At 43.3% G+C, this 13663-nt stretch overlaps 1 protein-coding gene across 4 annotated transcripts in view; it reads right to left on the bottom strand.

Annotated features, from left to right (window-relative positions):
• The window catches only part of SCRN1 (secernin 1), a 38593-nt gene extending 31525 nt beyond the window's left edge, over positions 1-7068 (bottom strand). The window contains exon 1 of one of the 4 annotated variants that reach the window (XM_042802127.1): positions 6848-7068. The gene's annotated coding sequence lies outside the window, so the exon portion shown is untranslated. Of the gene's footprint in view, positions 1-6534; positions 6685-6847 lie in introns of those variants that run through there. The other 3 variants (XM_042802126.1, XM_042802128.1, XM_042802129.1) reach the window with 3 other exon arrangements.
• Positions 7069-13663: the final 6595 nt, after the last annotated feature.

The following is a 13663-nucleotide window of genomic DNA, read 5'->3' as shown; positions in this document are numbered from 1 at the left end:
ACCATCACAATGTGAAACAACAGGTACAACAATTATCAGACCTTTATAAACATGTCTGAACTTCACTATACTCCTGAAATAGGGTGAACGTGGAAATGCTGTTGCCTAGCACCACCTCAAGAAAACTAACCCATAAATCTTGGTAGACATAAAATACTAATCTTCAGGTTGAAAATATCAAGATCTGGAATGTTTCACTATTTACCATTTCACAGTATGAGGATCTTATTAAGAAGGGTCACAAATTCTAATTAGAACAACTCGCACTATTAGTGTCAAAAGTTGCCTACAATCTGACTTTCAGAGCTGTTATCAAGGAATAAAAGTCTGTACATAAAGGTTGCAACATGATCTGATGAAAGCTTCATTTAGACGTCATTTTTCACTTATAAAAAAAGGAACAGACAAATAATACTGTTACAGCAACAGACACATAGGACAGATTGCAGTAGCCCATCCTCCCCTCATGAACACAAGACTGTCAGAGACCGAAGCCACGCTCCTAGGAGAATAGGGACAGGCATAAATTATTCAGTGTGTTTTGGAGCCTTCCCCCTGACCCAGGAAAACTGAAATAGCTATGTATCCACAACAAAGCACTCTGAGCTTAGCAAGTCAGAGTCCAAACTGGAGAGAGGAAGATTGTAATACTAACTTGCTCAAGACTTCTTTGGGGTTTTGTTCTGTTTTGGTTTTTGTTTTTTTTTTTTTTTTCCAGAATAACACTGTGTACTGCTTCTCCAAAAGCTGCAATTTAGTACTGAAATAATCTTTTATAAAGTTCAAGAATTTGACTGCAGCAATAAAATTACTTCTCAGAAAAATAACTTTATCCCCCTCATATCAAATAGATATCAACTCTTTTCAAGCCAACTAATTTTCCTTGTTTGCCAAGATACCCTGAAGACATTAAGCACGAAGTAATTGCTAGTTTTAGAGTTACAAATTATGTGAAAACTGGCTTGCCAACAGTAGCTTTCATAGTTGCTATGTCTTATTTAAAAAAAAAAAAATAAATAAAAATAAAAATTCAATGTTATGAACTATTAGATTTTGAAGCTCTTCTAATAACTTATTGTTCAAGCAATTATAAAGCTTATTTCTGAAATAGTGAAACTGCTTTCACCAACAGCAAGTTCTTTTCCCTGTCTTTTCTTTCAATAGGCAAACAAAACAATAGGCTTGTAATAAAAGTGCAGCACTAGCTAGGAAGCAGTGGACAATAAAAAGGATTAATGTGAGAAAACCAGGACAAAAAAAGGGTGTCTTGAAATTTAACAATTTAACTCATGCTTATTGAACTGAACCAATATTTGCTCTTCACTTTTTTAATTGCTGCTAAATTAATGTCCTGCAACTTTATCTCAAGTAAAGCTAAAGATGCTCCTAAAGTCGCATAAGTGAAAACCCTTTGATTTTAATACAAGTTAGGTTAGCTGGTGTTTCTGAAATGCTAATTAAGTTTTACTGTTAATGTCAATTAAGAGTTACACCAAATGAAAAAATTCTGAAGTAGCTATTCCTATGTGTAGAGCTACTCCTTTCCTGACAAGACACCATTTAGGACATGTTAAATGATGCACAAGTACAACCAGTTCTGGCCTTAACATGCTATGCAAGATTTTTGTTTTCTACACTAATATAGCCTCTTGCCTAAAAGTTGAATAATACCTAGTCATCATCATGTAGAGCAATACCAGACCAGTAAAAGATATTACATGAGAAGTCAGCTACTGCCATTACAGCTCCTCTTCACAAGAAATCAAACCAATGCTCAAGTAGATATTAAGGACAAGACGTTTAGCGAGACCAAGTTGTCAGCACTAACAGAAAAACATTCACCTCATGTTACTATGAGTAGAATTTAACTGTAAAATTTGCCTTCTATTGATATGATTTGACTCACAACTGGCAAAACTTCAACTTGATCAAGCCAAACCTTCACCTTGCAGCATAATTGCTGCATTCATTACTCAGCATAGCGATGCTAGCAAGTCTTCCAGCATGGACGGAACCATGAACAACACACTTTTTCACTCAGCTTAGTGAGGTTGTATAGATACATCACATGCATGCTTTCAAACATTTTCTAAGTTTGTCTTCAAGAGTTTTGTTGACATCACTGTTGAGCTTTCAGAAATAATCAAAGTGTTGTACAGGGTGAAGCCTAAACCCCTCTTAACTGCCAGTTTTCCAAGCACAGCTGTGACTGTCCCATATAACCCACTGTTAACGGTGTGATAATCAACATCATGTTTCCAAGACAGTGTGGGTGTCCCCAAAAATAAAGATGGGAGGGTTAACACCGGGCTTCACCTCAGACGTCAACAGCAGTTTGGTCACAACACCAGTTTTACTGATCATATAGCCTCATTTTTCCACCCTCACTTCTATAGTTTCTTCAAATTAAAGATGGTTTGGAACAGGTATTTTAGGTACCAGAAGTACAGAGGCTGATAAACTCCTTGTAGATAAGTTCTGAGTGCATTTCTGGTGATGACAGTATTTTCTTTAACATTTATATTGCAAAAGAGGTTAGAACTGCCTTTAAAGTCCAGAGAGCGCATTAAACCTTTTACAAAGACATACAACTTATATCTGGGTATTAAAGGATGACTTTTGCTGGCTATATTTTGAGCTTTTATAAAACAGAAACCCAGCTGTGCTAATACTTCTGAACTATTTCTCCAATATTTAAAGATTTCAATAAATATGTTTTCATGGCTACCGGAAAGGGTAAGTGACTTAACCTGCAAGAAACATTTACAATGAAAAACTGAGAAGCAGCATCCGAACAAGGGTCCTCAGATATGGACCAAGGCTATCTCATCAGGAAGGGAAAAATATATCAAATTGGCCACACATTATTTATTCTCAACTCTTCCATATTTTTAATGGGGTGGCAGGCGAAAGGTCAGTTACAACTGTGAAAACTTTGTTCAGTGTTTAGTTGTTGCTTTTGAACCACTATCTTAACTTTCAGATTAAGATGTTTCCTGTGCCTGAGGCAATCTTGTATTTCCATTTACAAATCAAGCCTAGTGTCTTATGCACGCAGAGACATGTGACCTCTGCATCCTGCAGAAAAGCACTGTTTCCAAAAACAGAAATGAAAAGCAAAATTCATTCAGCTGCAGGCACAGAACAAAGACAGCAAACTGAAAGGCACAACAATAATATTGTTTCTGTCTTAGAAAACACTGAAAGGTTGTATTTTTAATTGACAATTTGGACAGCTTTAATGCATGACTTATCAGGAGAGAGGAAGGTTGCATTTATTAAGCAATTAGAAAGCAAAGGCTGTTCCTGAATATAAAGCACAAAACCACGCCAGATCTCTGTCCCTGTGGTTTGGTCATTTCATTATTAGACCTTAGTCAAACTGTTTGACTCTTTCCTTACCACCAATGAATGATGACAGCAATTTACCACTTGAAGATGCCACACTCAACTTCTTTGATTGTCTCTGTCCCTCTAAGCTGTGTCTGGGAAGATATCTAAGAGAAGTCATCAGCAGGTGAATCTTATTAGCAAGCTGTGCTCAACTTTTTTTTGGTACATTAACTCCATGCTGGAAAATTCTCAAGAATTTGCTCAAAATGAGCAACATCCCAAACTAGTCAGAAATTTGGGACGGCCATTTTCTCCAGTAAGTTTATTTTTATTTTTAAATTACAAGAAGTAGCAATTCCCTAGACAGGCATAAAATCAAGTGGCGCTTCAAAACTTTCCTAAGCAGTACGCCTCCCTCAGTCATTTAAGTGAGCAAATGCATAACAGACTTGGAAGGAACTGAAAATATTTATCTTGCTGTATGTGGGAAAATTCAGAATATTGCTGGAAACAGCTGCCAGAGTTTTTAACACCAACTAACAGTTTAGATATTGGCCATCAAAAGAGCATGGTAAAACTTCAGCATCTGAAGTCGTAACAAATGGTAAGATCTCAGCTGTTACTAAAGTTTACAGTCCCTTGAGCAACCAGTTTATTTTTGTCATCTAATACACCCTTGTCCAACCTTTCGAAGTAGTCATCTTTCAAAAGAAGGTAGTATCTTATTTTTTGCCTCAAGGAATCTGAATTATGTTAATGAAAACGTTCTATTTAAAAGCAACTCAGGGTCAGTCGTCCAGAAGACAACAGATTTCAGTCTCATTTCCATCACAGGCTGTGCATACCGGGAAGATTCATTATTTATACAGACTTTTCACTGACTGGATGTCAGTGCACTTAATTAAGTCTCCAAGCAGTCACACAACTCTATTCCTTTTGTAGCTGCTATTCAAGCCTGCAGTCTTAAGGCCGTATCTGTACCACTCTCCAGTTTGCAGAGAAGCACCCGTTTTCCTGCTGCTGTCACTGGGGCAGAGACCCTTGTTAGGAGCTGCTGGCATCTAAAGCATCTTTGTACAACACACAACTTCACAATGAGAAGTCGCTAAATGCCACGTAACACTTAGCCATGTAGCTTTCCCTCTTTGTAAAGCACCCTGCACAATCCAGTTTTGCAGCTGTTAGGTCTTCCTCACCGCACAGGAGAGGCTGTCCACACACACCTGGCTAACGCACACTGACGGGTAGTCATTTCAAGTTAGCAACACTGTTGTATTAACAAGGGGTAAAATAAAAAGCATCGGAAGTCTCAGTTTAGTTTAAAATTCAGCCTAAAACAACAGCAGGTGTTGCAATACTAGCAAGGGAGTTTGCAAATGTTAGGATGTAACACAACACATTGTGGCAGAAACCAGCCATTTGGTTACCTTGCAGAGAGGCAAGGTGTAGGCAGCAACTCTGTGCCATTTCTCAACGTGCTGAATTTACAGAAAGAGAAGGCCAATACACTACAGAGACAACATCCAGCTTCACAACTAGTCCATAATAAATACAGAAATTCTTACTAGAAGCTTCTAGCATAAACTAGCACAGTTTCTCACATGAAAGCTGCATAAAGCCTCCATGATTGATGATTTTTGAAGGGGAGGATGGAGAGCCAAATTCAGTACCCTTTACCAAAAATACCAAACTCAGCAAGACTAAAATGGAGCTTAAGCCATGTCCTACTTTTCCAGGGGCAGGGGGTGGAGGGGGGTGAAGTTATAAATGTCTTCCCAAAAAAGGAAGCTACCATAAAATTCTTACACTCTAAGCATCAGAAATACTTTTCTGGAGAGGACAAAACCTACTCATAATATCAATAAAGCATTTCCATCCATCACATGTGCCTCAATATAAAACCTGTCTTTTTAAACTGTCTATGTAAGCTCTGGGCTCTAAACAGCTTGGAAAAGTTCACAGCACTACGAATGGTTTAACTTCAGTCCTGATTCATTGCAAATCAGTGGAAGTCCTGTGTTTACAGAGATCAACTTCCTAAACATATATGATTGAGGGTTTGTTTGGAGATTTCTTTTTGTTTAGTTCGAGGGTTTGGAACATACAGTATGAACAAACCGGCATGCTTAGAGGTGCTTTAAATCCCTAATTCTAAAACAGCTTTTAGACCAACAGCTGAAATGGTAATAGTCAAAAACCAAATGAGTCAGACACTCCACTTCCCACAAGCTCATGTATTTATTATCTTCTAAACTACTGAGTAAATTTAGCATACACAGATAGTTTGCATCACAGAATTTACCATGTGTACTGCAGCACAACCACTTCTCCAGGATTATTCGAATTTCATACCTTACAGGTATGGATGGCTTTACTCAGTTCTAAGAATATTTTTCAGAGATAGATTCATACGTATGTGCACTCACAGGATTAGGGCCCTAACGTAGCTGTCTTCTGTTTGAGATGCTGTTTCAATATTTTTTTTCCCCTCCAATTATTAGTACAGGATATTTTTTTTTTTCTTAAGGCAGGTTCATCTTAGCCTTCAGTATTATTACAGTAGCGCTAACAGAGACCTCAGTTTTGCAGAATCTTGCAGGAAGGTATGTCTGCTCATCAGCCTGAAACTATTGCACACCTACCACAGTACGCTTAGAAATGCACACGAAGGCATCTAGATTTCAAGGTGACTATATGAAAAGGCACCTTCAAAAAAAAAAAAAAAAAAAAAACAAAACCAAACCAAACAAAACAAGGGGGGCACACAAGCCGCGGCGGGCCCTTCCAGAGCAGCCGGGAAAGCAGCAGCCAGGCCGGCGGGCAGCCGGGGAGCCTTGCTTCCACCTGGAAGGCAAGGGACAGCCGGGGACGGGGCTGCCCGGCGCCAGGCGCAGCCCCCGCCCCGCCGCCCCCGCGGGGCAGCCATGTTACGCGGTGCCCGCGGCCCCCGCCCCGCGCGGCGCGGGGCCTCCCGCCGCGGCAGCAGGTGCGCGGGGGCGCCGAGGGACATCGCCGCCCGCACCGACCCCGGGAAACCGGCCCTGCGCCATCCTCCCCCCCCCCGCCACCCCCGGCGGCTCCACTCCCTGACGGGGCGAGCCCCGCCGGGTAGCTCGCTGCCCGCACACCCCGCACCCGCCCGCCTCACCGAGCCGTGTGAGCACCGGCCCGGCCCCGCCGCGGTGACCGCCCTGCCCGCACCGTTACCGGCTCCGTTACCGCACCTCAGCGCTCCGCTCCGCTCCGCTCCCCTCAGCCCGCTGCCGGCGGCCCCTGCCGGTGGGAGCAGGCGCGGCGCGCGGCCCCCCTCTCCCCCTGCGCGCGCAGCCGCCGCCGCCACCGAACCGCTCCGCGCGGCGAGTCCCGGCCGCGGCGGCGGTTTGTTTTTTTTTTGTTTTGATTTTTTTTGTTGTTTTGTTTTGGTTTTTTTTTTTGGGGGGGGGGGGAGTGTGTGTGGGGTCGTGCTGCGGCCGGTCCCCGCGTGGGTCAGCGCAGCTCGGCCGCCCCAACTCACCCCGCTCCGGCGTCGCCTGCCTAGGAGTTGCCCCACGGTTACCGCGGGCCTCGGGGACCGCCAAATCTTCCCTCAGAGCCGCGTTGGTACTTGCCCGGGCTCTTCGCGACGCTTCGTGAGAGGGAGATCGCCTGTCCCGGGGCTCCCGGCGGCCGCCTGCTACCCTCAGGGCAGGAGGTGGTGGTCGCGGGTGGGTGGAGTGGGCCGCTGTACCCTCCAACGCCGCACCGGGGCCGCCCGGAAAAGCGCCGAGCATCATCCACGTTTCGCCTGCGTGGGCGGAGAGCGGGGCACGGTTGTCCCTCAGCCCATCTTGGGGACCAAGAGGGAGCACAGATGCTCCCTTTACCGTAGGTGTTGGAAGGGAAGGGGCTCCTTTGCTCAGTTTTAGTCACATAATTGGGTAACTTTGCGTTCCTGCCTCGCACACGGATTCAGTCTAGAAAGTGAAGCAGGTAATGTAAAATGCAGCTGCTACAGCTGTCGCACCCATAGCAGTTAAGCTGTCGCACCCATAGGTAAGGAGTCCGGCAAACTTCCCAAGGCTGAGGGGATGATGGCCTGGTGACGGGGGGTTTCTCTGCTGGCCGCGTGTGGAGCATCACAGCAGGCTCCTGCCCCTGAACCCCGGGGGACCTCTCAGCTCTTCGGGCGCAAGAGCAGCAGCACCGCCAGGCCCGGAGCTCGGTGGCACCGACCGTCCCGCTGCGGCCCCTGTGCAGAGCACAGCACGCCGAGCAGGTAACCCGCTCCCTTTGCCAAACCCACCCGACTGGGGCTGTCCTGTGTGCTCCACCCCAGGTGAAAACAGCTTCGCTGCTAGGCATCGTCATGCAGATCCACAGCTAGCTGGCTAAACAGCTCAGGTTTAGGGCAACAAAGATGGTTTGCTGGGGCGTGAGGCAGTGCCGTTAACATTTCTGTCTCTGTCTTCAAGGACAGGAACCTTGCTCTACGCTCCACCAGTGCCTGCCCCAGACCAGACACTGAGTGTGGAGAAGGGACTGCCAAGTATGTTTGATGGGGAGATGGGAAGGTTAAAAGGAAGCTGGGGAGGTCAGAAAGGCAAGGATGAGCCAGTAGACAGAAAAAAGTATTAAAAACTAGAGTGTTTCAGCATAAGAGCAGGAAGAAGCAAGTATGTTGGGTTGGTGTAGCACTGTGGGACCTGGGGAAGGCACAGAAAATATAGAAATCTATAAAAGAGCATTGTGCCTAAGTCCAAGAGGTTTCTTCTCAGCTATTGCCTCGTTTCACAGGTTTTACTGCTCATTGCCGGCAGAATTAATTACCCATCAGCATGCCTTCCATAGTGCTGCACAATTTGGTGGTCAGAGTTGGGTTTATTGGGATATTTGTTTTTATTCCTAATTCTCTTCAGGAGCCTAAACATGGTCCAAGCCAGCCTAACATGTTTGCAGAATCAATTGCCACAAAAAGAACAGGACTGATAGTCCAAATTTCAGTTAGTACTACATGTCACGCACTCCTACAACGTAGGAATCAAGACACTTAAATATCACACTGCTTATTAGATCATTAGGTCTAGTTTAGTAATCTGGCAAAAGAAAAACAAAAAACCAGAGAGAATCTGTATATGGGATCCTACATGAATAGAAAATTTAGGAGGAAAAATCCTGGAACTGTATGCAGCAAAAAGAATTTCCTCTCATCACCACAAGAAGCAGAAGGATCCATGGGTCTGCATGTGTTTAGAAATTATGAGTAAGCTTTGGACACCGTTGCTGTCAAACTTAATTGCAGGCCAGAAGTTGCAACTTCATTATATAACCAAAAGAGAAAATACTTTGCTGTTCCCAGTCTAAACCTCAGTGAATCTGAAATATTGTGGCATCTCCACCTTTTGGGGGTGTATCAGTAACCTGAATAGGGAATAATTTAGAAGTCCTTACTTAGGCTCAGTGCTTTTGATTAAAAAGCAGGGCTGATCATCAGCAACATGGAGCCCTTCATACTCTAAGATCTTCCATTATGTATTTTAAACAAGACCTTTGTTTTCCTCTGGTATCAGTTTGCTGTCATCAGAATTACAATTCAGTATGTTTTGCAACAGAAAAAAGGCCGGATATCTCCTGCTTAAAATGCCTACTTGAAAGGTGATTTGAATCACTGAAAAGCTGAGCAGTTTATACCAATTTAATTGTAACAACTTCAGTTGAACATAACAACCCAAATTTCTTGCTCTGGAGTTACATCAAGGATAAACTGCGTCATAGGCAGCTTGCTTCTTAGAATCAGAAAGATAGCCGATGAAAAGAGCAGGTGCAATTTAAAAGCGGGTTTAAATTATATCCTATAACACACCACTTACATTACCCATATTATGCTCACTTAGATGACTAAGTCTATTCTCTTAATTACACTGGAGATGATTATGGCTGAGCATAATCTACCTAAGAATTATTAGACTGTCTACAGAACGATTACATACTGGCGACACAGGAATCTGTGATGCTTCCTTTCTGTGTAAGCTGTCATGAACTGTGTAAAGCAGCGAGGATGAGTGGTTAGAGCCTAGTCCTGGGAATCAAGAGAGCCTGGGGTGTATGTCGTTCTGCCATAAGCTTGCTGCTTGGCTTTGGATAAATCTTATAACCTCACGGCAGTTAAATTACCTCATACATGAAATGGGGAGAGCATTTACTCAACAGCTGCATCTTTGAAATCTTTGAATGGAGATTGCTGCATAAACAGAAGATACACAATTATAGTAATTAGGACAAAGCCACAATGCTTATCTATTGATTATTTGCTCTGTCTTTAATAACATAACAGCAGAATTTATGGATATCTTTAAAAAAAAAAAAAAAAAAAAGGTTTTTTTCTCCCTTGAAAGATTAGTTTCCAGTGGGATGCAACATCAAAGGAAGAGAGCGGGAAGGACACATCTTTAGAAAACAGAATTTCAAAGAACCCTTTCCATGTTTCATCTGTGAAAGGAAGAGACCGAGAGGCAAACACAGCAACATACATCTTAAGATACAGTTCATTTTTGTTCTTCTAACACCTCCTTCATTGGAGATCAAAGCCTATTCAGCAGAACTAGTACCTGAAATCCTCAAGACACTTCAGCACTAATCTTTGATTCATCATTTCCAAAATACTTTGCAAGTTCAAGGCTGCAGCCATGCAGGCATACAACTAATGGAACTAGTTTTCTCAGCAAACACAGTTTAGAAGGGGAGAAGCTGGCTTAATGCAGACAGTAGAAAAGACCATCTAAGTGTTGAAATTATATAAAAAAGACGTACTATGCTAGATTTTGGTCAAAGGGTAGTGGAGCCAAGAAAGCCTTTTTGTTGGTATTCATTTTTGTTGTTTCAAGCCACTGTGTTAGTCTTGTTCCCTCTGGTGGAACACAGATTTGGGTTACCTAAAATTCAGATGAGCTGGGGTTGTACAGAACAAATGCACCTGGTTCCTGCTAAATCAGAATTCCAAGCCTATGTGCACAAAAGCATCCCACTAAACTTAAATTATTTCTCTTACTGTGAGTTATAGGAACAAAAAAACTTCTTACATACAGAAAAGTCAGTAACACCGAAAAACCATGTGAGACCCTACCATAATATTTACAACATAGGCCAGTAAAGTCAGCTGAAGTCATAGAACAAAACAGCAAAAAATAGCAATGATGCTTGGGTGTTCTGGGTTTTTTACATAGCTGGGAGACTGGAGCAGATAACTGAGAGTGCTTCTCCCACACTAAAGGTGGCAGGTGCAGTGTTCTGATGTGAAGTAAAGATGTCACCTGCTGGGCTCAGTGAACGTTCAAAACTAAAAAGACAGGAGAAATCCTGGCTGCAGCCCCTTTATCCATCGATACCACTGAAGATAAATCTGTGAAAATGGATGCAGCTGTACATAAGATGTCATTGCAGGTTTAGATGCCAAGCTCTTACTCACATACCACGGAAGGTGATTAATTTCTCCATTGCACCAGGGACGTAACAGAACACAACTGCTTACCCCATGTCCCGGGGACAGAAGACAGCATGCTGCAAGGACTTGGGGCGTGCTGCAGTCACCCTCAGTGTCTAGAAACCTATCAGGCACAGCACTGAACCACACAACTAAGCGGCACCGTTGTCCATTCAAAAAGGTTGCCTTCTTCTGGAGTAATGATTTATCAAAAAAGTATCAGTCTCTTACCCTGTTTTCATAAACATTGTCATTTTGCTTGTTTTAATTTACAGTAAGCTATGTCAGCATACTTACTTTCATAACCCTAAAAGGTATCACAAGACGCATACATTATTATCGGCTTATAAAGTCCATAAGCCTGGAGCTTTTTTAGTGTGTTAGAACAGCACTTGTAACAATGAGGCTAAAACACTTATCAATAGCTTAAGACTCATAATAATAAATACCCGAGGTGGGTGGAAGAAGATCTGTCATCCTGAGAAGATAAGCTAGTAACAACAACAAAGAAGCAGAAAATACAGAGACAACAGTATTGGTTTCTTACACAATGATCCTGTTTAATCTTCATGTATGCTTCCATTGTTATGATGATGCCTGTACAGAAATGCTGGTAGCAGACCAATGAACTGGAAAAGCTGTCTCACTTCCCTCTGCAAGAAATGTGCTATAGTAACTACGTGCTATATAGTCACCTTATTAAAATTATATTAAAAGTCAAGCATCCTTTCTCTCAGCTTAGCATTTTTCATAAAATTGCAACAGCTTGAACATCAATACACAAGACAAAAACCAGTGCTGCTGTCATGCAGGTGATACAGGGGCTCATTAAAGTGACTCCATACCTGAAGCAGCTTTGTATTTTATATTAGTGTGTCGTGCCTGAATAATGTGTAAATTGCTGCAATTTAAATCACGGCGCTTAAAGAAATGATCGGACAGTAATACAAGGGACAGAAAATGTCACTATGTGATTTATCGGCCATCTGGTGCAGTGCAAGTAGCACTCCTTCGGGGAAGTTACAGTCTTCTGATTAGTTACCACAGCAACAGGTCTGCTGAGCACACTTAAAAAGTTGTGTGTGTGTGTCAGCAACCTTTTTTCTCTTCCCATACACAACTTACACCGGGGGCTGTGAGCAGTGGCATGTCCTTCCTAGGCTACGGATGTTTTTGCTGCAGCTTTTTCCATTATTCTGCTTTTCAGGAGACTTAAAACTTGGGCAGTGTTTTTTTTTTTTTGTTTTGTTTTTTTTTAATATGATTTTAAGGAATCCTGACTCCAAAAAAACCCCACCATGATAAAATCATTTTCTTTATTCATGGAAGTGGTAGATAGCTGCAGGTAAGAAGGAACCTCTGGTAACAGAAATATTTCAAACTAAAATATAACGAAAAAGTCATTTTGGCTGATGGTTTTCCAAAAAGACAGCGAGAATATATTTTTTAAATTGTCCAAAACTGAGTATCTCTATCATAAAAGAGCCCACATTTGCATGAATGGCCTGGTCCACAATGTACCACTGGAAAACAGGAGTTAATAGGAGATGGGAAAAGTAACAAAGCTCAAACTGCATTGTGCATTTCATGCTGGTTGCATGTACATATTTTAATACAGAAATGTCAACAACGAATTACCCAGGGGTTTTTAAATTTCCTTAGGTTGGCTGTCAGCCAAGAAAAACCGCCTGGGACAGACTGCCGTTCCCCTGCCTGTTTTCCCTGCTACTCCCCCCAGCGCGAGGGCCCCCGGTGTTTTTTCTGCCCGGGCAGTGGTGTGACAGCGCGAGCCCGGCCGGTGCCGCTCTCCTCTGCCCAGGCACGGCAGCGGCCCGCGCAAGGAGCAAGGCGTGGAGGTTCGAAGCCAGCCGAGGTCTGGCAGAGCCTACGAATTGGTGTCCCAGGGCCCACCTCACCCTCCCGCCGCCGCACAGCCCCACCGAAAGGGTCCCCCGGGGGGCTCAGGTTAGCACCAACGGGATCCAGGAGCAAACGAGTAGGGACGTTGGCCATTTCTGCTCCATGCACTCTCCCATTGCAGTTCGGGCTCCTTTGTCAGCGAGGAGATGAGCACCACCCGTCCGGGAGCTTTGCTGCAGACTTGGGTTTCGCAGAGGCAGAGCGCTGAATTATTTCAGAGGGCAGCTCTGCATCACGATGTCCACGTGGACATGTTAAACCCAGGTTTTAACTCAATTTCTCATAGCGACAATAGCAACCAGGACATAACAAGCACATACAGGCTGAAACACCGGCTGCAAACATAAATTCTTACCTTCTGTTGAAAGGAAGGACCATTGCCAGTGTTGCCTCTCTAAGTATTGTGGTCAGCGTTGCCACGAGTAAAATCTAGCAGGTCATAATTTTCTTTAAGCTACGAATAGTCTGTCAGCTATAGCCCTACAGATTCCATACCCAGAGGTGGACACAGAAACATTTTGCATTGTACTTATGGAATGAAAACCTGTTCTCTGAAGACATATCCCCGCAGATTAGAGACCAGAGCTAAACAGGGCTAGTTACTCCCAGAGACAGCAGGCCATGCACGCAAAAGAAACGGGTATTACCTAGTTCACTATTTGGGGAAAGAGGCAGAAGAGGAAACATCAGCCGCATTAAGGAAATTTCAGTGGCAATAAAGTGGAAGAGGACAGGATTGATTTAATGCACTCAGTCTGCCTCCCAGATGAGGAATCAATTATCCCGCGTCATTTAATCTCCTTAAACAGGTCGTGACACAAACTAGAAATTAGAAGCATTGAATCTAATATGAGGAGCAGCTCTTAATGGTAATTAGCATCAGCCTCAGATTTTTTAGAGGGAAACATAACTGGGATTTGGGGACCTCTGAAGAGTTGACTTCACTAGATTTCC

The sequence above is a fragment of the Tyto alba genome, unplaced genomic scaffold, assembly GCF_018691265.1.
Source record: "Tyto alba isolate M040663 unplaced genomic scaffold, T.alba_DEE_v4.0 Super-Scaffold_38, whole genome shotgun sequence".
NCBI classification, from domain to species: domain Eukaryota; kingdom Metazoa; phylum Chordata; class Aves; order Strigiformes; family Tytonidae; genus Tyto; species Tyto alba.
The sequence above is the reverse complement of the archived record's forward strand: the minus strand, read 5'-3'. Positions and strand labels throughout refer to the sequence as shown.